The 22302-nt window shown below is 33.5% G+C and overlaps 1 protein-coding gene and 1 long non-coding RNA gene across 3 annotated transcripts in view; one reads left to right on the top strand and one right to left on the bottom strand.

The window, feature by feature from the left end:
* Positions 1 to 2638: 2638 nt before the first annotated feature.
* The window catches only part of LOC132051941 (FCS-Like Zinc finger 1-like), a 73097-nt gene continuing 53433 nt past the window's right edge, over positions 2639 to 22302 (bottom strand). The window contains exon 2 of the transcript XR_009413919.1: positions 2639 to 2931. The gene's annotated coding sequence lies outside the window, so the exon portion shown is untranslated. The remainder of the gene's footprint in view (positions 2932 to 22302) is intronic.
* On the top strand, positions 5419 to 12868 carry LOC132054495 (uncharacterized). Of its 2 annotated transcripts, none has more exons than XR_009414311.1 (3): positions 5419 to 5480; positions 5866 to 5960; positions 12682 to 12868. It is a non-coding gene; the product is annotated as an uncharacterized LOC132054495 (long non-coding RNA). The 2 variants fall into 2 exon arrangements; XR_009414310.1 differs by having other exon boundaries at positions 12672 to 12868.

Below are 22302 nucleotides of genomic sequence, written 5' to 3'. Positions count from 1 at the left end.
AAAGAGGGAACATTTTTGTACAACAACCGAATCATTATTTCCAATACACAAGATTTTTTCTATTTCGTCTCTATCTCATAAACCGATTTTGGGGATAACTAAGGTTTCACCTAGGAAAAATTTCCCCAAAAATTCTCGGAGTTTTCCGAATTAAAAAATTTCATCCCCAAAACCTATTGTCATAATATTGGGTTTTAATTAATATTTTGCACTCATTTGATTTAAAAAACACAGGTTTGTTTTTGGTCTAAAACCCTTTCTTTGACCCCTCACGAATAAATCTTATGAATTCTAAATTATGCTAGTAATCGAGTTTTTAATTTATTTTTAATATATAATTAATAATTATAAAAGTTAGATCAAAATTTACCAACCCAACTTAAAGGTAACACCCCCCTTAAACTCTTGTTGGGCCCTGTAACGTTAGAGTTTTAAAAAAAAAAAAATTAAAAAATTGAAAGTTTGAACTTTTTGGAAAACGGCGAAAAAGCTTTTTTGGGAAAAATTTAATTTTTGATTATTTGGGGAAATTTTGGGAAAGCCCCCAATGAAATTTGAAGATTTAAAAAGATTTCTAACGAAAAAGGAAAAACCCAACCGTAGATCAAAGGAGATAGATCGTCTCAATATGGAAAAAGTAAGGCGTTTAAAAGTCTAAAATTTTTGGAAAGTTTTTTGAAAATTCGCCCCCCGGAATTTTGTGAAAATCCCCCGGGGAATTTGGGGAAAAAACTTAAAAAAAAATAAAATTTGGCCCCCTTTTTGAAAAAAAAGTTTTCCAACCCGGAAAGGGGCCCTTTGATCGACCCATGTAAAAGGGTTATGCCTATTTTACCGAAAAACCCCAAAACCGACACACCCGTTTCGGCGGCGGGGCGCGGGAGGGGGAGGATGGCCCCGTTTCAGGGGCCGATCGTGCAACTCTTAGTGTTCCCTTTGAAAAATTTTGGGGATTCACCCGATCGCGGACCCATCGCAAAAAGTCGTTTTCCCAAGCCCAAAGGGAATTTCGTTTGAAATTTAATTTGGGGGCCGGCCCCCAACACCCCATTCACAAAAAAAATCCCCCCCAAATCCAAGAAACAAGTCCCAAACCTCAAGAACCCCAAAGGGTAAGTCTACCTAATTATTCCAAGTCAATTCTAATACATATCCTTGTAATCTAAACAAGAAATCATTATTCCAAAACCCGGGGTTTTCAAAAAAACATCTAAAGGTTCAAGAATTCAAGTTTTTGGGAAACCCTTCAAACCCTTAAGTCTTTAATTAATTTTTGAATTTAAGGTATGTGGGTTACTATCTACGGGGGAACATCTTTGTTTTCCCCCACCCCCTTCATAATCCATAAATTAGATTCTCTCCCAAAATTGTGGTTTCTATACCATCCCTAGAAAACCCCCAGGTCCATGTCCATGATTATATTATGTATGAATTGTTATAATTCCATCTTTGAGTTTTTAAATTTTTCCTTTACGATTATCGAGAATCCGTCCGTAATCCAGAAAACCCATATCTTGTATTCCAGGGGTTTTTAAATGTTTTTAAATAAGATGATTATTTCAACGAATATCCCCCCAAAATCTACAAGTTTTTTTATGCAATCGTATCATATAATTACTTTCATGCTATGAAAAAGAAAATAAAATACTAAAACAATTTATTTTAAGGGAAAACCCTATTTACAAGTTTTTTCCCTTAAATCAGCATTACAAGACAAGACAAGTTAATTCACAAAATCCGGGGTTTTAGCCAACTATATTATGTTCATGTTTTCGGGGGTTAAAAAAATTTCCGAGAAGGCTCGATAGGGCCCCCCAAAAATACGAGCCACCGAGGGCAAGGATCGCTCCGCCCCCCAAGGGCGATACCTTAATTTTACAACCCAACGGGGTCCACCGGGCACGAACCACCTTATACCCCCCGGGAAGGTTGGTTCCCCCGGTCCCCGGAGGGACCACCCACGACCCACCGGGTGATATTATATTCCTTTCCAGAAAAGTTTCCCTACCTACCATGTTTTTCCCCAGTTTTTTATTTATATATGTATTCATGCCGCTTTACAACCAGGGTTTTGCCACGCCCCCCTTTTCTTTTTTACTTTATTCCCCTGTTATTTTTCGGGCCCGCCCACATACCGACACCCCCGTGCCGACGTCCCCTTTATTGCCCGGGGCCCCCCCATTTCCCCGGACCCTATTTGGACCCACACATTTGCTTTTGAGACATTCCCTACGCCCACGGGCCCCTTCATTCGGGGTTTAGTCAACTTTTTTTTTATGATTAGTTAATCTGGGATACCGTTTGGGCTCGAAGTATGTTTTTTGGACCAAAAGGTTTTTCCCCCGATTAGACAAGTCAATTATGTTTGCCCCACGTTCGAGGGGATACCCATTTTTGGGTTTATTTATGTTATTTCGACCCCTGTTTTTTTTTTTTATTATGACTTAATACGTTTATAAAAGGTTTATCATGCATTTTACTTATATTCCCGCCCACGTGCCCTGCCACGGTCCGGCCAGCCACGGGGTTCGCTCACACACGCAAGGCACCGAGGCATGTGAGCCACTGTGCCACGGTTCGGGCGCAAGACACAGTTTCCAACCGTATCCGGGCCGTGATACCGAAGACAGAATCAGCAATTATTCTTACTTTCTTTGTCATTCGGCAGTTAAAAGATGGAATGAAAATTATTCAATTTCCTCATAGTATAGTATTTTATTTATTCATTCAAGCTGCAGCAACAGGGCCTTTGCATAAAGGGTAGTCTTGCGTAGTTTTATTAGGAGAAGTAGTGGACTTTGTCTGGTCCTTTTTTCTCAAAGCCTTCATAGAAGCTGAAAGATTGAATTTTTGCTCCATTTTTGCTCCTTGGCTTCATCCATTTCTATCTATTCTTGCCTGCACTCTTCACTAAAGAATAGAATGTCCCCTCTGCATCATACAATAAAACAACAATCAAACCCTTGCCCTCTTTTACTAGTTTAACAGAGATATTGGACCCCATTCAATGTGCATATTCAACTATCAGTCTTGAATGAAAGTTAAGATCTTTCAGACTAAAGTATTCCTCCTCTCCGGTCCGAAAAGATAAATAACAAATATTTGAATTTGAAACTAGAAATTAAGTATTGAAGAATGAATTAAAACCAACCTGTACATGAAGATATCTCTGTTTTGACCAAGTGGTTGCTTCCAAGAAATGGGGTTATTTTTCTTCAAAACTATTCCTCCTTTTTAAATAAAGAGGCCTAGAAATTAATGAGTTGTTATTGTGATAATGTTTTATTGAAAGTCCAGTTTCCATTTCAGCTAGAGAGGTAAGGCCATAATTTTTGCCAAGAAAACAAGGCCTTCTGTTGTTGTTATAGAGTCCATTTTTCTTAATTGGTTTAAAGAGTTTGGAGAAATGGGAACTGAACAGAAGTGGTTATAAAGAAGGATTAGTGAGGTCAGGAAAGAAGTGTTAAAAAGGAAAAAAAAAACACAATGGGTATCCGAATTCCATGCAAGGAATCTATTGGCCCTGAATTCCTTGTATGTTTTGCACTTTCGACCTACATTCACCCTAGTAGTTAGGTAAATACCATTTGGGGAATTGGCTCGCTATTCAGACATTCATCACCCATGCTTATGTGTAGATTGAATTTTACAGGTACATGACAAACTGCATTTACTATGGATTCTGCCAAGAAGCCTGCCCTGTTGATGTAATTGTTGAAGGGCAAAACTTTGATTTTCAACTAAAACTCATGAGGTATGTTCTAATAAGTAAATTTACTATGCATCAAAGCAGAAGTTTGAGATAATAAATAATTTATACACCAAAGCTTGGAAAATGTGGATGATAACTACATGGCTTGACTAACATATTGCTTAATCCAATAGGAACTTCTTTAAGACAAGGAGAAGCTTCTTGGAATGGTGAACGATATAAACTTGGCACGAGGACACAAGCGAACTGACGCCTATTCGCTCGAACGAACGAAGAATATTTGTCGTAAAGCCTTTTACTCTTGGTCTCCTGCAGTATTTTACATACTATTAAATATCAATCCGGTTGAATAGAACTCAACAGCAAATATGGTCACTAAACAAAAAATACTAATAACCTGCAGATACTTAGATAAAATTCTGCACCAAGGCGTCTTCGATTCAGTAACTTGCCTTCCTCGAAAAGTTAGATGACAGGATATTTCAGTCGTATTTAAAGCTTTTTCCCTTTAATATGTATACATTTAAGGCTTTGTTATTGCTTTAGGTTCGTTTCAAATTGAAACGCCGATTTTTGACCCGCAATATCGTTGACATTTATAGTTGTTTTAGTTTCATGCATTATCGTGACATTTAGAGTTTACTTTGCTTTCGCGTATCCCATGTGTATTTGGTTTATATTGTACTTCCCCCTTTAATATGTATACATTTAAGGCTTTGTTATTGCTTTAGGTTCGTTTCCAAATTGAAACACCGTTTTTTGACATGAATATCAATGACATTTATAGTTGTTTTAGTTTCCATTCTTCGTGGACATTTAGAGTTTACTTTACTTTCCGCATATCCCATGTGTATTTGGTTTATATTGTACTTCCCCTTAACTATGTATACATTTAAGGCTTTGTTATTGCTTTAGGTTCGTTTAAATTGAAACACCATTTTATGCCCCGCATGATATTCGTAACATTTATAGTTGTCTTATTTTCCTTGGTTCGTGACATTTAGAGTTTACTTTACTTTCCGCATATCCTATGTGTATTTGGTTTATCTACAATACCTCCCCCACCCCCCCCCCCCCACCCCCTTCCGCATTCTGTGACATTTAGAGTTTACTTTACTTTCCGCATATCCCATGTGTATTTGGTTTATATTGTACTTCCCCCCTTAAATATGTATACATTTAAGGCTTTGTTATTGCTTTAGGTTCGTTTCAAATTGAAACACCATTTTATGCCCCGCAATATTCGTAACATTTATAGTTGTCTTATTTTCCGCAGATTCTGTGACATTTAGAGTTTACTTTACTTTCCGCATATCCTATGTGTATTTGGTTTATCTACAATACCTCCCCCCACCCCCCCCCCCCCACTTTGGCGCATTGTCACCTTCCGGTTAGAGATTTACAGTTTATTTTCCTTTGCACATAGACCATGTGAATTAAGTTTATGCACAGTACCATTTTCCTGTGCACACATTAATTTTCACATCGCACACTTCTTAAATAATTTTGTTCAGTAATCAGATATCTTTCCAGTCTCTTCCTCGACTTAAGTTAGTCAGACTCCGCTGCTTACCATCTTCTACCGCGTAGGGTCCCTTTGATTAAAGATCTAACCAGTGGGATTCAGAGAATCATGAAAGTTAACTATTGTTGTAGATATTTTGGATGCAGAAGAAAGCACAAAATAAGGAGATGCAAAGCAACATGACTCATTGGTAGTTTCGAGTCGAGTTATGAAGGGATGACAAGGAGATGCAAAGTAGAATAAGTTCTGACCTTTTTATTTCTCTTTTCACTAGAAATGTGAATGGACATGTAATTTATTGACCACTGTTTCTCGGAAAATAAAGTTAAATCAATCTTGCCCAACCTATTGAAATTTTTTGCCAGTTTCAAGCAAGTCTTTTTTTGGATAAGAAGTCTATACGACAGAGACCAAAAATCTTATGAAATATATCTACACTTTCTATCTTTACGGATTGAAGTGGTAATTTCTTTCAATAAACCTTTTTTACTTTTAGTAGATGGACTTTTATTATAGTTTAACTGAAATTTTGTTGTGATCTTTTGTTGACTATATTCTGCTCGGTATAACTTATGGTTTGAAAACTGTAAAAGTTAACCATTGCTTTTTTTTTTTTTTTTTAATGCAGAAGGAAGTACGAAATAATGAGATGCAAAGCCAACATGATTGGTAGTTTTGAGGCGAGTAGTGAAAGGATCAAGATTGCTGACATCCTAAAATCATGTGAGTATAATTATGGAGTTCTGATCTTTGCTTTTTTCTTTACTTTCACTTGGAATGTGAATCAACATGTAATTAGTGGTCACTGTTTCTCAGGAAAACAAGGTTAAGGGATCTTGCACAACAATTGTCAAGTTTTGTCTGTTTCAAGAAAGGCCTCATTTTTTATTTTATTTATTTATTTTTTATTTTTTATTTTTTTAAGGATCAGAAGTCTAATCTTATGAAATAAGGCTGCCTTTCTATCCTTACTGATTGGTAATTTCCTTCAAACCTTCTTACTTTTAGTATAAGGACTTCTATAACCGATGAATTTGTACAAAATGTAATGAAAGACGATTTGAAAATTTTCTGTGTATCTCTTGAAAAGAAGGTGAACCTATTTATACATGTATCTAAATAAGAATAAAAGAATAATGTTTAATTCCTATACAATTTTGTCTAAATCCTATTGGCTACTCTCTCAACTAACTATTCCCTTCTATGTAAATCGACGGTGACTTGTCCTTGTTCATCAAGATCAATTGATCACACGGCTAATATTCATTTGTCAACTTTGGAAGGCTAAGATGCAATCTTGAGGAAACTATGATATTGGGCCATATTCTTGTTACTCGAATCTTTGAGCCCAATACTTCAACCAACCCAAGACATGAAATAGTTGCATTAGCCCATATAACAAAATAATTGCATCAACCCATTAAAACCACTTTGAACACTTAGGACTTTGTTCGATATGTACTAAGTTGTTCTCTTCATCATCGTGAGCTTGGAAGAAGATAAACATTGTTCTCCTCTCGTCATCATCATCATTAATTTCCCCGAATTCCTACACCTCCCTTCAAGTTGGAGGGGATGGTAGTGACTCCCAACTTGCGAAGAAGATGATGGTGCGACGAACCAGATAAGGATTTGGTAAAAATATCAGCAAGCTGGTCCTTCGACGGCACAAAGGAAAAGGAAATCAAGCCGGAGAGATACTGTTGCCGGACAAAATGGCAATCGAGCTCAATGTGTTTCGTTCTTTCATGAAACATGGGATTCCGAGCAATGTCAATAGCCGCCTTGCTGTCAGAGTGTACAGGCACCGGAATCGGAGAAGGGATTGATAGATCTGAAAGTAAACGAGTCAACCATGTCAACTCCGCAACCAATCGCCGCATGGAACGGTATTCGGCCTGGCGGAGGATAAAGAGACCGACTTGTTTCTTGGACTTCCAAGAGATGGCGAACCCCTAAACGATAAAGAACCCACTTACGAACGACGAGTGTCACGACAAGTCGCCCCAATCGACATCGCGATGCGATAAAGAAAAACTTGGTGAAGCATTGAGGAGAATCCCATCCCATGACAAGGGTATTTCTTAAGGTAACGCAACACTCGCAATCCAGCATTAAAATGATCCATAGTAGGTGTTTGCATAAATTGACTCAATGTCAAAACAGCAAAAGATAAATCCGGCCTAGTATGAGTCAAATAATTCAATTTTCCAACAAGATGTCTATAAATAGTGGGATTTGATAATATTTCTCCTGTTGTTGCAGACAGTTCTGCTGATAGATCCATTGGAGAAGAGACAGAAGTAAGGTGGGAAACATCAAATTCAGCCAGGAGATCCAAGGTATACTTTTTATGACTGATAATCAGACCATGGTCTTCCCTTAAGATTTCCATACCCAAGAAATAATGGATGAGACCTAGGTCCTTAATCTTGAATTCTGAATGAAGGAACACCTGAAGATCCCCAATTTCTTGATGATCATTGCCAGTAATAAGTATATCATCAACATACACTGCAACAATAGAAATCAAAGACCCTGTATGTTTAAAGAAAAGAGAGTAATCATTGAGTGAAGGCCGTGTATCCTTTAAATGTTAATGCACAATGACTTGGCATACCAGTAGCTTTAAGCTTGTTGTAAGCCATATAGAGACTTTCTAAGTCTGCACACCAAACTAGGAATAGATGGATCTAAACCAGAAGGATATTTCATGTAGACTTCTTCTTACAAATCACCTTGCAAGAAGGCATTGTTTACATCAAATTGTGAAACATCCCAGCCTTTCTTTACTGCAATAGCTAGCAAACATCTGATTGTAGTCATTTTAACTATTGGGGAGAAGGTCTCATTGAAATCAACTCCTTCAGTCTGTATATCCCCTCTTATGACTAGTCGAGCCTTTAACCTCTCTATAGTACCATCTGTATGCTGTTTTACTTTGTATACCCATTTACAAGGAAGAGCTTTTCTTCCTGGGGGTAAAGAAACTAAATCCCAAGTTTGATTTGATTGTAGTGCCTCTAGTTCATCTTCCATGGCCTTCATCCATCCAGGATGATGACAGGCCTGAGTAAAACTGGTAGGTTCTTTAATTGTAGAAACAGAGTCTAAAATGAGCTGATTTGACTTAGAAAGGGCATTGAAAGATATAATAGTTGGTGTAGTAGGAGTAGTAAAGCAAGACTCTGTAACATTACCAAGAAAAATAGAATTACAAAAGTATTCATTAAGGTGGGAAGGAAGAGTTCCTTTGTTTGTTCTGGCTGATCTTCTGGGTTCTGGTTCAAGTTGAGTGTCAGCTGTATGTGGTGGATCAGTAGGGATAGGAAAAAATTCAGAAGATGTAATAGGATTAGAATGATCAGAAGGGGAATGAGAAGATGGGGAAGGATTAGGTGTATTTGTCAAGGAATTGGAAGAACTAGGAGCAGACTGATCATGTGCTACATCAGAGACAGTTGTATCAAATGGTGAAGAAGTGGTGTCTAAAAAAATATGTGATGAATGATCTGAAAAAGTAGGTAATTGAGAGGGAGTAGAAATAGCAAAAGGATAATGATTCTCATGAAATCTTACATCCCTAGACACCACAATTTTCTTGGTATCTAATTCTAACAATTTGTATCCTTTTTGAGTTAAAGGATAACCTAGCAACACACAAGCCTTTGCCCTGTGATCAAACTTACTCCTTCCTTGAGTTAGAGTAGAGACATAACACAAACACCCAAAGTTCCTTAGGTGAGAATAATCAGGCTGTTGTTTGAAAATTATTTCATAAGGAGTTTTCCCTTTGAGAACACTAGAAGGCAATCTGTTAATAATATATGTAGCTGTTAGAATGCACTCACCCCAGTAAGAAACAGGCATGTTGGACTGAAACATCAGACCTCTTGCAATTTCTAAGAGATGTCTGTGTTTCCTCTCAACAATGCCATTCTGTTGAGGGGTCCCTACACAAGACATTTGATGAATGATACCTTCTGAGGCAAGATAAGCTGCTTCTTGTGTTCCTTTTCCTATTTCTAGGGCATTATTAGACCTTATCATCTTCACCTTCACATTGAACGGTCTTTCAACCATAGAAAGAAAGCTTTTGAGAACAGGAAAAGCATTACTCTTGGTACTTAACAGAAACGTCCAAGTTCCTCTACTAAAATCATCCACTATAGTTAGGAAATATCTAAACCCATTGTAAGTAGTTGATTTGTATGGTCCCCATGTATCAATGTGAATAAGTTCAAATAATCCTTTTGTTTTGATACTACTCACAAGAAATGGAAGCTTAGTGTGTTTAGCTTTAGGGCACACATCACAAATGAAATCAGAAATAGAATCACAATGAAGGAAATGTAAATGTTTCATTGCTTTGAAAATGGGAGATGTCCCAACCTTACATGCCAAAGTTTTACATCGAAGTAAGCTTTAACATGTGTGCGGAAATAGAACGTACTCGAAATTGGAATTTCTTCCTTTTGGAATTGAAAGAACATTTGCATTAAATAAACACCTAGACTTAGGATCGAGGGTTCCAATAGATATAGTTCTTCTCTAACTTCACCAAAAATTTGAGGAGTCTTCGGTGAATGGTCTGCAAAAGACACTTACTACATGTAAATATTGCATCACACTGATTTGAACACATAACTTATGCACGGATAATAAGTTATACTTGAATTCTAGAACATGAAGAACATTTTCCAAAATAAGACACAGCGAGAATAGGAATGCTTCACCATATGAAAGTAACACTTACCTTGAAAGAATTGGGTAAATTAATGTTCAAAGGTACGGAAGAGGAATGAGAAACATGAATGAATTAGGATTAAAACACATATGTTACGATGTCTAATCAATTATCCGGGTGCTTTACTTGAGATCAACTAAAATCGAACTAGAGTATTTAAGAATAGTGCTACCACAACATGACATTAGCATTTATGCTTGAATTTCCGATTGTGCCGGTTTTGCTTGTAAAATGCATCATTTCCTTGATTTCTTCCTTGGTGTATTGTTTTGCTAGATTGTTGTTGATCTCGTTGTTGTATCCTCCCATGCTTTCTTCCTCCTCATGTGCAAAGTCGATGCATTTCCCTTGATTGTCCCTTGATAGTCTTTAGAGTTAGTAAACTCAAAATCAGGTGGGAATCCATGCAACCTGTAGCAATCATCACGTGTGTGTGTTCGTTTTCCCACAATAGGTGCGACTAATATTTGGGTTATACTTCTTCTTTCCTTTAAACCTTTGTTGACTTTAACAAACCTGCGAGCGAATTGTTAAACCTGCGTCATTGTGTTCCTCCTGAATGACCGGTTCTTAAATTTACGAACATGTTTACCATTCCACTGTATACGAAGGCCGCAAACTCGAGAAAATAACCGAGCATGGGGTCATGCACTTAATCCAAGCCGACCATAAAAGATGCGAAATCGATGTTGAGTGTGCATTTGCATACATTTCTCTCTGGTTCTCATCTTGCAAAAGTAGTGAGTATGCAAGGTCCATACTAGGCAAGGGACTCATCATGAGAATGTTCCCTAACTTTTCGTGTATAAATATCATTTAACCCCATCAAAAACTGAATTAGTCTTTGATCCTATAGAGATTTTGTTAGTTTTGCTTTACCCTCACACACACAAACACAAGAACAGCATACAATGACATGAATTGCATCTAATTCATCCCATAATTTCTTGAGTTTGGTGAAATACTTAGCAACATCATCATTACCTTGAACCAGACTTGTTATCTCCTTTTGTAAGTGGTACAGTTTGGCACCATTTGACCTCCCAAACCTTTGCTCTAGACTGTCCCATAGTTCCTTTGCTGTCTTAGAGTGTATTACACTATCAGCTATGTCTTTTGTTAATGCATTTGTGATCCAAGTAATGACCATATCATTGACACAGGACTATTGTTCATATTCTGCAGAGTCCAGATCTGGAGATTTGCATGTTCCATTTATGAAACCAAGTTTCTTCTTGGCTGACAGAGATAAAAGGATAGATCTCCTCCATCCCGGGTATCCCCTACCATCAAACACACTATTGACGAGTGTCATTCCGGTGAATCTGAATTATTGAGGTGATAGGGGTGATTGGCGTTATATGTGATTGTCGTCTCAGTGCTGCTTGTTTCAGTAGCAGTTGGTGTTGATTGAGGCATTTGACTTCACTAAAGAAGAGACACAGAATATGAATTTTGTTGATGATATTTGGATCGAGCAGCTCACTGCTCTAATACCATGTACAAAATGTAATGAAAGATGATTTGGAAATTTTCTGTGTATCTCTTGAAAAGAAGCTGCACCTATTTATACATGTATCCTAAATAAGAATAAAAGAATAATGTTTAATTCCTATACAATTTTGTCTAAATCCTATTGGCTACTCTCTAACTAACTTTATTCCCTTCTATGTAAATCTGACAGTGACTTGTCCTTGTTCATCAAAATTAATTGATCACACGGCTAATAATCATTTGTCAACTTTGGAAGGCTAAGATGCAATCTTGAGGAAACTTTGATATTGGGCCATATTCTTGTTACGCGAATCCGGAGCCCAATACTTCAACCAACCCAGTACATGAAATAGTTGCATCAGCCTATATACGAAATAATTGCATCAGCCCATTAAAACCACTTTGAACACTTAGGACTTTGTTCGATATGTCCTAAGTTGTTCTTCATCATCAGTGAGCTTGGAAGAAGATAAATACTGTTCTCTCTGCTCATCATCATCGTTAATTTCAGCAATTCCTACAGAATTGAAAATTTGTGATCCTTTAATGTGATAGAGAAGGAATTGTGTGTTCGTAGCTCATAGTTCAATTTTAGAAAGTGTTTCAGATGTTATTGTGCGTTACATGTTTGTTTCTATGACTTGCATGTGACATGGGTTAGACTAGCTATGAAGAACGAGGATCACCGTATCTGGATATAATCATATGCAAATGACATAATCTGTTCAGTTACAATACCTTCACTTAGCACGTGTGAGAAGATTTGTAAAAGTTGACTGTCATATCTTAGATAACACAATAATATCCCATAGGTAACTTAAGGTTTTTTATATAAATCAAGGAGCTGAAGAATTAATGTATTACAATAATATCAAACATCTGTTGATGATAAAAATTTGGTCATCATATGATTTCTGGCAAAGATGCTTGCAAAACTTGGGGAAAAGGTGAGGACATACAACGAAGGAATTGGAGTTAAATCATGATATATAAGTTATGTCGTACATTTGTATGTTATCAGGTATGATACGGTAAATACTAATCTCAATCTTTAATGGGAAAACAAAGCTAATAAACGACATGTCTTTTGCGCAATATACTTCATAGCTCATTTGATTGAAATGTTTATCAAAGAGCTGACTCCATTCTTTTGTTATCAACAGATTGCGGATTCTAATCGTTTTCACCTTTAGTTAATTGCAGAAAACTAAAGAGCGACATAGGAAACAAAGGGCACATTCCTTTTGAGGCAATTTTCTGTTGTTGTATACAATATTTCTTTCTAGATGAACTGTTGTTGCTTTCTTTTCTCAATCAGCATGATATAATTAAAGTATTTGGTCTTTTGTATACTTTTTATACAGCCAAATGTACCATATCAGCTTTTTTATTTAAAGCTTTTGTTATGGGGCTATACGTAAATAGGTTTAGTGACCTATATATATTCATCTTAAAATGACGGAGGTAGTATATGTTGTGTGGCGGGTATCTTTTCCAATCGTTAGTTGCTAGATTGTGTACTAAAATCTTAGAGAGATGTTATCATCATATGGAGTCCGGAGCCAAAATGACATATTTTCGAATTAGACCAAAATAAGGTCTTTTTTTTTTTTTATGCGAATGGGTATTTCGTTGATCATTCAACGAAATACCCCCGCCATCTGTTCATAAGAAACTCTTTTTTTTTTTTTTTTTTGCTATTTCGTGATTGTTCCGATGAATAGCTTTTTTTTTTTTTTGCATTTCGTGGAATAATCCACGAAATAGCTTCTTTTTTTTTTTTTTTTTAATTTCGTGAAAAAAATGGTTTTTTTTTTTACATATCATGACACAATCCACGAAATAGATATTTTTTTAATTTTATTTCGTGAATAAAAAAAGAAATAGGAAATTATAATTTTTTTTATTTTTTTGCATTTTGTGTATTAAAAAACGAAATAGGCTAAATTTTTTTTTTTTCTAATTTCGTTCGTATAAAAAGGAAATTGGAAAAATATATATATATATATATATATATATATATATATATATATATATATATATATATATATTTCGTGTATTAATGAAGGAAATTGATTTGTTTTTATTTTTTTTGCATTTCGTAATCTAATGAACGAAATAGGTTTTTTTTTTTTTTTTGTATTTAGTGAATAAAAAAACGAAATATATATATATATTTTGCATTTCGTGTATTAAAAAACGAAATAGGAAAATAATTTTATTTTCATTTCGTTTATATAAAAATGAAATAGGAATACATACATACATATATATATCTATATATCTATATATATATATATATATATATATATATATATATATTTCATTCATGTACCAATGAAATATTTCGTGGATTGTTCCACGAAATGCAAAATAAAAACAAAAAAAATATATATATATTGATTTTATATATATATATATATATATATATATATATATATATATATATATATTTCATTCATGTACCAATGAAATATTTCGTGGATTGTTCCACGAAATGCAAAATAAAAACAAAAAAAAATATTTCGTGGATTGTTCCACGAAATGCAAAAAAAAAAAAAGTTTATTTATATTAACGAAACTTTTTTTATTTTTTAATTTAAAACTGTTTTTTTTTTTTTTTTTGCATTTCGTGGAACAATCCACGAAATATGTTTTTTATTTTATTTTTTTTTATTTTGCATTTCGTGGAACAATCCACGAAATATAAAAAAAAATAGTTTTTTATATATTTTTGAAATTGATTTTATATATATATATATATATATTCCAAATTGATTAAAAGCCATTTTTTATTTTTTTAAAATATATTTTTCAAAAAACTTAGTGTTTAACCGTAAGGTTATTTTAGTCAACTTTATATATCGAGAAAATTAGTCGAACTTTATTTTCAAAAATTGAAACAAATAGGAGTGAAATTGACATTCACGGATACATTACCCCGGATTTTTACGTTGAAATCTATTGCGTATCATCATCTTATAAGTAAATAAAACTGAAAATTTCACGCCAATTTGGGAAAAAATTGAAATTGAATGTGATAAAAGACGTTTTTTTTAAAATCGGCTCGGCCAAACCGCCTTACGGCGGTTTGTGTGCATAGATCTCGGAAAAATACCCAAAATCAAAAAAAAAATCGCGTAAATCGGACGTCCGTATGAAAGGTTATGACCATCTAAAGTTTGACGACTTTACAACTAGTTTTTTTCTCCCTATATTTTTAGAATTATATTTATATTTAAAATAAAGTTATGTCTTGACTTTACAACTAGTTTTTTTTTCGTTTATTAAAAAACGAAATAAGATTTTTTTTTATTTCGTGAATATATAAATGTTATATATATATATATATATATGCATTCCTATTTCATTTTTTTATTCACTAAATACAAAAAAAAAAAAAAAAAAAAAAACCTATTTCGTTCATTAGATTACGAAATGCAAAAAAAATAAAAAAAAATCAATTTCCTTCATTAATACACGAAATAATATATATATATATATATATTATTCCAATTTCCTTTTTATACGAACGAAATTAGAAAAAAATTTATCCTATTTCGTTTTTTAATACACGAAATGCAAAAACAAAAAAAATTATAATTTCCTATTTCTTTTTTTATTCACGAAATAAAATAAAAAAAAACATCTATTTCGTGGATTGTGTCATGATATGTAAAAAAAAAAAATCATTTTTTTCACGAAATTTAAAAAAAAAAAGAAGAAGCTATTTCGTGGATTGTTCCACGAAAAAAAAAAAAAAAAAAAAAAAAAAGAGAGTTGCTGCTATGAACAGTAACTGGGGGTATTTCGTTGAATGATCAACGAAATACCCATTTGGGTATAAAAAAAAAAAAACAAATTTTATTTTGGTCTAATTGTCGTAAAAATACGCCATTTACAGCTCTTCCCATCATATGAAGATCCAGAATTTCGAATTTAGGAGATGCAACTTAATATGTTAATAAATTATTTATACTTATTAAAGGAATTTCTAAGTATAAATATATAATTTTGGCCGAAGTTATTGAGCTTTTCCAAACCCGTAACTTACCTTGTATGGGATATCGTTCTATTGTTGTTGAATTTGGCTTTAAATTTATAAATGTTTTAATACAGTTATGTATAAGAATTTGTCAAATGTAATCAGAGCATCGATGTATCTTCGATCAAATAAGTTTGATTTGCTACATGTATTAATTATTTTAAAAGGGTAAAATTAGTACGGCAACTATTTCACAACTTAGGATAGCTACTAACTTTCATCATCAAAATTCATACTATTAGCAATTCTTATACCCAAAACAACACAAGTCCATATGCACGCATCTTTTCCACCACTGTAAATAAAAATCAAGAAATAATTCAGTTACTAAATACCCTTGCAATTTTAAATATACAGAGTGCACCAACGCATTAGATAAGCTAGTCACAATTGTTTTTTCACAACTTTACCTATCAATGTGATCAAGATGAACCACGTTTATGACGATACGGCTGAAGGTGTACCACAATTTCATTGTCATCGGACTCTAATTCACTGCAATCTTACGGAAAAAAAAAAAATGTCTCCCTCCATTGCATAACAAGTGACTTTTCAACAGTATCAGCAATGAGTTTTTAAATAAAAAGTGAACTAGTTTATAAATGAGTTTAGAGATTTTCTCATCTCTTTTAAGAACTTCTCTTGGATATTAGTAATATATATGAACTAGGGTATTTAACCGCGCGAAGAAAAATGAAAGTTGGCTAATGTCGTATTCTTATAAAACAAAAGCTTTACTGACAAATTAAAGTGAGCTATTACAAATATACATTGACCACTAATTTAATAAATAGTCTAAAGTACCATCTATGAATTCATGGTCCTGAGATAGCTCTAGATAAAATTACCAAAGAACACCTCAAAATGCAATCTAAACTTTAAATTCACACCTTACCCTTGTACTCACAAGACGAAGGTACGATTAACATAATATTAAAAACTGCTTCTAACCATTAAGCCTAGCTCCACCTTGATTTAAGCCTAAAATTTAAAACCAAACGTTATTATCCCGAAGATTGGACAACCAAATAGAAAGATAAATTAAGACTAAATAATTAAGAATTCAAAAATGCTCCTCAAACTTGGTTTGATGAAAGTCTCTGGGCCGTCACCTCCAATTTTGAATCATGAAGTCTTGTCTTTTATTCCTCATGCAAGTAACATGTGGGGTGACAAACTTAGATTTAGGTTCTTTGTAAATTGGGTGAGACATTTTCATTGTAAAACGATCAATCTTCAGGTGGCAATTAAATATTCTCCTCTTCTTTAGCAGACATTTCAATCTTCTTTCACTCAGGCTTTGCTTCTGTTTATGTTTCAAATCTATTCTTGCATGCTGCTAAAAGAGTGTTAGTCAAAAAGAATCATCAACTCAACATAAATAAATAAATAAAATAAAAAAGGTTAGTAAATTAACGTGAAAACTCACATGCTGCGCGATGCGTCCCCTAGGAAAGGGCGGAACTACGTGTACATCAGTATGCGAGATTTACCTTGCATTTCTGCAAACACATGACCTACTCAACATAGTTGCTACATTAAAAGGTCATTGAGCATATGATACTCAATTCATGATATAAATGTCTAAGTTAACAAATACTAGCTCTTATTCGACAGTATCAGGTCCGGCTAGTTCTGCTATCCATAAAAAATCCTCCATGATAGGAAAGAACAATCTTTAAAGTAACTCTAGCTTATCTTCCACTTCTATTTTCAACTGAAAAACTCACTAACTCGATTTGTCATGGTCTTCTCAATACTCTTTTGCAATTGCACTATCACAGCAAGAGTAATTCCAGGTAAGTGATCTTTTAGCAATGTTGTCGAACAATATTCTTGGTCTTCTGAGGTGGTGTGAGCAAAGCACAAAATGCCAATGCATCTTGGTCACCCTGCTGCCAATTCAGGAAAGATTTCCAACACTTCCATAAATTGCAACTTGACTAAAACATCCAACTAACATAAACTTATAACGTGATCAGACTGGAACTTTCATAGCACTTCCCCAATAAATAGCAAAAAGCCAACTATTTCTGCCTAGGCCAAAAATTAGAAGAGAATGGAAAATGTTTCTACACAGAAAACCACAACTCCGGCTACAAAGTATCTTTTTAAAATCAGATATTCAGAATTCGGAAAATTATAGGTCAACTGACTGAACGCGGACCAAATAAATTAGGAAATAAAAAGAGCACGTTCAAATAAAATACAAGCCAATAATATTTGGCAACTTGAAATAATATGTAAAGAAAACCACAATTTTGTAGAACTGTAATTTCTTTTGTTAGTATGATAGGCCAGAATTTTAAAGACTTTAGCCTTCATCATAGTTTTAAGCCGCATGTCTGCACTGTCAAAATGATACGTAAAATTGTGTTTCGAGTAAAATTATTTGGCTTGGAAACTTGCCTCAAAGGAGACCTCCAATATTGTGTATACAATTCCTTCTTTTTCTCACAATTAACTACAACAGACAATGTACCTTTTTCAAATTGTTGTTGAAAAACATAAAACCAGCAACACATTTCACTTTACCATCTTGTTAAAATACCCTTCTTAAGAATATAAATGCTTTATCTTTTGGGACAACATTAAACATAATTTTCATGGACAACAACTTCTTGCTCTCTTAATTATAAATGTCATTTAAACATAACTAAAGGGTAAACAGCCACATGGAAATGTTCAGAGATACTTAGCTTCTGTCCAAACGACTTTAAAACAACATTTAGTGTAGAATTGCTATGTATAAACCTAATTTCCAGTTTAGATAAGAAACCAGTAGTTAATGGGATTTACTGCGGCAAAAAAGTGCAAACTACTCCATCTAGAGATATAACCTGGCAGCAGACTAATAAAAGCAAAAGCTTACAGATTGTCCTATATTTGGGGTCTGTTTCCAGCAGTTATATTAGAGATTGTCCAACATCCTTCCTTCTTGATGCTTTTCTTGTGATTTTGAGTTAACAATTAGTACAGGCATGGCAACAATTAGTATAGGCATGGCAACACTTGGTTGTCAATCACATACTGAAATATAAATATCAGTAAGTCATGTGAAAATGGAGCGAAAGTAAGAGAAAATAAGAACACTTTCTGAATACTTAAATCCATATCCAAGTAGCAGCAGAGGTGATATTAGCAGAATTTTCCAATTTTGCTGATTATACAGAATATATACACAGCTTCATCATGGAAGACAAAGTGCCATAATAAATTTCTTGTACTATGTTACTCAGAACTTGTGTTGCTCAATAGCCATTCCGCTATTCATGTCATAAAGCAAGGAAATCCACTCAGACCCACCACACTGTTAGGAATTGCCAGATTTAACGAATCCTTGTAATACAAGTTCTTTCCTCTAACGATGGCTACGAACTATAGGAACTGAACTTTCAAGGCTTTCAAACTAACAGTGAAAAATCTCAATCAAAAAAGAGTATTTGTTTTTTCGTTCTTTAAAAAACAAATTGTTTACCTGTATTAAAATGTGGGTCGAATTGATATAAAACATACAATATTCTCCATCTCTAGTAAGTCAAACAAAGTAAGTTGCTGCAAAGTTGGAGATTATTGGGTTTCAACGAAAGAAATAAACTTTGCCTTGTGAAAGCCCACTTTTATCTAATTTTGAGGAGGGTTAAAAATTTGAATCGATCTAAAAAGGAAATGGGAGTAGACGTTGGTACCATATTTGGTGCGAGGTCGTTTTACGGCTATCAGGAAGAGATTCCGACTGTATCCGATCCCGTAAGACAATTTCTGCAATGTCAGAGAATTAGAAGGGAGTCAAGAACCGAAAACCTCCTTTAGCAGCAGAGCATATCCTTGTGTTTACAGCTATTTTGTAAATCCATCAACCTTTTTTTTTTTTTTTTCTTTTTTTTCTTTTTTTGGGGGGGGGGGGGGGGGGGGGGGGGGGGGGGTCTAACAGCCATGGCCCATGGATGTGAATTGTGGAAGGAGGAAGAACAAAAGTTAATCTTGGCTGGGCGTAAGAAGAGGGGTGAAGTCGTTTTTTTTTTTTTGCATCATCTGGAGGGGTGAAGTCGTGACTTTTCAACGTTAAGATGCGACTTGTGGTGTTTTTTCTCTTCTGAATAAAGCGTTTGTTTTTAAAAAAATAAGAAATATGGCCAAAAAATTAAGAGAAAAGATAAATGACAATCCTGACATGTGAGAGCGTCACGTCACTGGATACATGTCTCTCTTTTATATATATACTAGTTTATATGTCCGCGCTTCGCACGGTCTTAAAATATCTTATTATACATTATTACATAATATTCTTCTAATACCAAAACACTAAATATTTTTAAAAATTCTCTTTAGCCTTCAAATTCAAATAAATTAAGCCTCAGGTTTTTTATCCATTTTACTATTAACATGTAGTTGTATATATATTTTTTTTTTCATCACTTGATAGTAATCTTCTCAAACTACTGACATTTTTGTATAATCTATGTAAGTGAAACTATATTTTTATTTTTTCTTAAGAAACATCTAAAAAGAAAAATCTCATAAAAATTATCTCTTTGTGACCATGCATAAATAATGATATTCCTCTTTCTCCGTGACTGAGAAAATATTTTAAACAAAATACATTTGGGTTTAGTTCATATATTTTGTCTATTTGAAGCAAATACTTTTATGAGATGCTATACATAGTTAATAACATTACCCAAGAAAAAACCTTAAGTTCTATTTAATTAAGAAATATTCAAGGACAATTAAAAAATGAAATTAGAATTAACCTTACATGAATTACATTATAAAACTACTAATAATAAAAACAAAAATATTATATTATTATCATTAATGTATAAGAAGATGAAAATTATACAAATGAAATACATAGTTTTTTTTATTAGCATCAAATAATCATTAGGAAAGAATACCGCCTCTTGTTTATGTAACATAATTTTGAAACATGTGTTGAAACCATGCTCTTGGAGGGCACATATACTTCGTAAAATAATTCAAATTAATTTTTTTCTAGTAAATAAAAGACCTCTAAAATTGAGGAGAATATTTTTATTATGATTAAGAAAAGCAAGAGTTCCAAATATTATATTCTCTTCTAACACATGTCAATATAAATAATTATAATTATAATTGTAATTGAGATTGAAATTCTGAATGAAATTATCAACATTTTTATTGTGAGACAAAAATTGCAGGAGCCGTCAAATCTCTCTCTCTCTCTCTTAAATTCTTTTTGTTCTTCAATTTGAACGTGAAAGTGAACCTCTTGTTACTTTGTTTAATTGAACATTTATATAAACACAATTTAGCATTGAGACTTAATTAAATATATGTATTATTCTAAACATGCTTTATGATATGATTGTTTTATTAAGTAATTGCAATATTATATTAACCTAAAGAAAATGACACACAAGTTAAGGAACATTCAAGCTCTTTCAAAAGAAAAAATCAGTTAACAAAATATACCTTAAGAAAAAAAGAACCAAAACTAATTTCGTCAAATCCTAAATTAGAGATAATTATCATATACTAAACTGTTTTATTCCTTCATGCTATGATGACTTGTACTCATCAAGATCCGGGGTATATATATTTGAGTGTTTGAACGCTATAAACTTATCCATTTCAATCATTTACAACACGCAAAGAAGTTGTGCATGAATTATGGTATTGTATTTTTTATATGTTAATGTATAGATTTAAGTATTGTTAAGTACCTTCAAAATTGATAGACTAATATTTGACTTTGCTGTTACTCCCTCGACAGCCGACACTGAATGGCATGATTTAAGACGATAGTTGTGAAAGTGTTATTCTCCTTATTGTTGATGTATCCATTTCTGTCCAGCATCATTCTTCTATTCTTCTTCTTATCTGCTTTAGTTTCTTCCTTGTCTCTTCAAAAGAGGAAAAAATTATTTGAGTATTATGAATTTTAATGGCAGGAATTTTGAGAAACAATATTTAATTATAACAGACAATAGAAGGCAGGGAAAGCATTTAAAGAACTACTTTATTTGATTATTGTATATAAATAGCATGATATACAATAGACAACAATAAACTGTAATTCAAATGATAAAAACCATAACGGAACCATAAACATCATAATAATAAAGACTACAACAATGGTAGAAATGTGAATCAAAGACGGCAAAAAGCCTCAAGTAAACATAAAGTGAATTACAAGCCTAATGAAGGAAATTTAGGGTGTTTTTTTTTTCTTCCATATAATAATCATAACACAAATCATCTATTGAAAGGCAATGTACACAAAAGAACCAAAATCCAAAACAGCCAAAGTTCAACAGTTGCAACATAAGAGAAGGCAAAAAGGAAGTGTTGGATGACTTCACAAGCAATCTAGAAAAGTTATTGGAAAAGATATTTATTTCAGACAAAGGAAATGGAAAAGAAAGTTAACGTAGGGTGTTGGGGCCAAGTGGTACTTGGTGACTGATGGAGAAATAGTAGGAAGAGAGGAAGTTAAATTAAGAAAATTAAAAAGGTGCAACCGTTACAATCTATATCTATATCTATATCTATATATTATTAAAAAGAGGATAGTTTTAGGACAAAAAGTGGTTAATTAGTTAATAATTAGTTAGTAGTTATTGTTAATTAAAATTAATTAAATTAAAATATTTTGTCAAGGAAACATCTGTGCGGTTGAAACTACTGTTCCATGAATCACAATGGAGTCCTAAATTAGGGTTTAAATAATGTTATGAATGCTCTTCCGTAAATAATGCTCTATATATCTATAATGATATATTATTAAAAAAAGGGGT

This window comes from Lycium ferocissimum, chromosome 4, assembly GCF_029784015.1.
Source record: "Lycium ferocissimum isolate CSIRO_LF1 chromosome 4, AGI_CSIRO_Lferr_CH_V1, whole genome shotgun sequence".
NCBI classification, from domain to species: Eukaryota; Viridiplantae; Streptophyta; class Magnoliopsida; order Solanales; family Solanaceae; genus Lycium; species Lycium ferocissimum.
The sequence above is the reverse complement of the archived record's forward strand: the minus strand, read 5'-3'. Positions and strand labels throughout refer to the sequence as shown.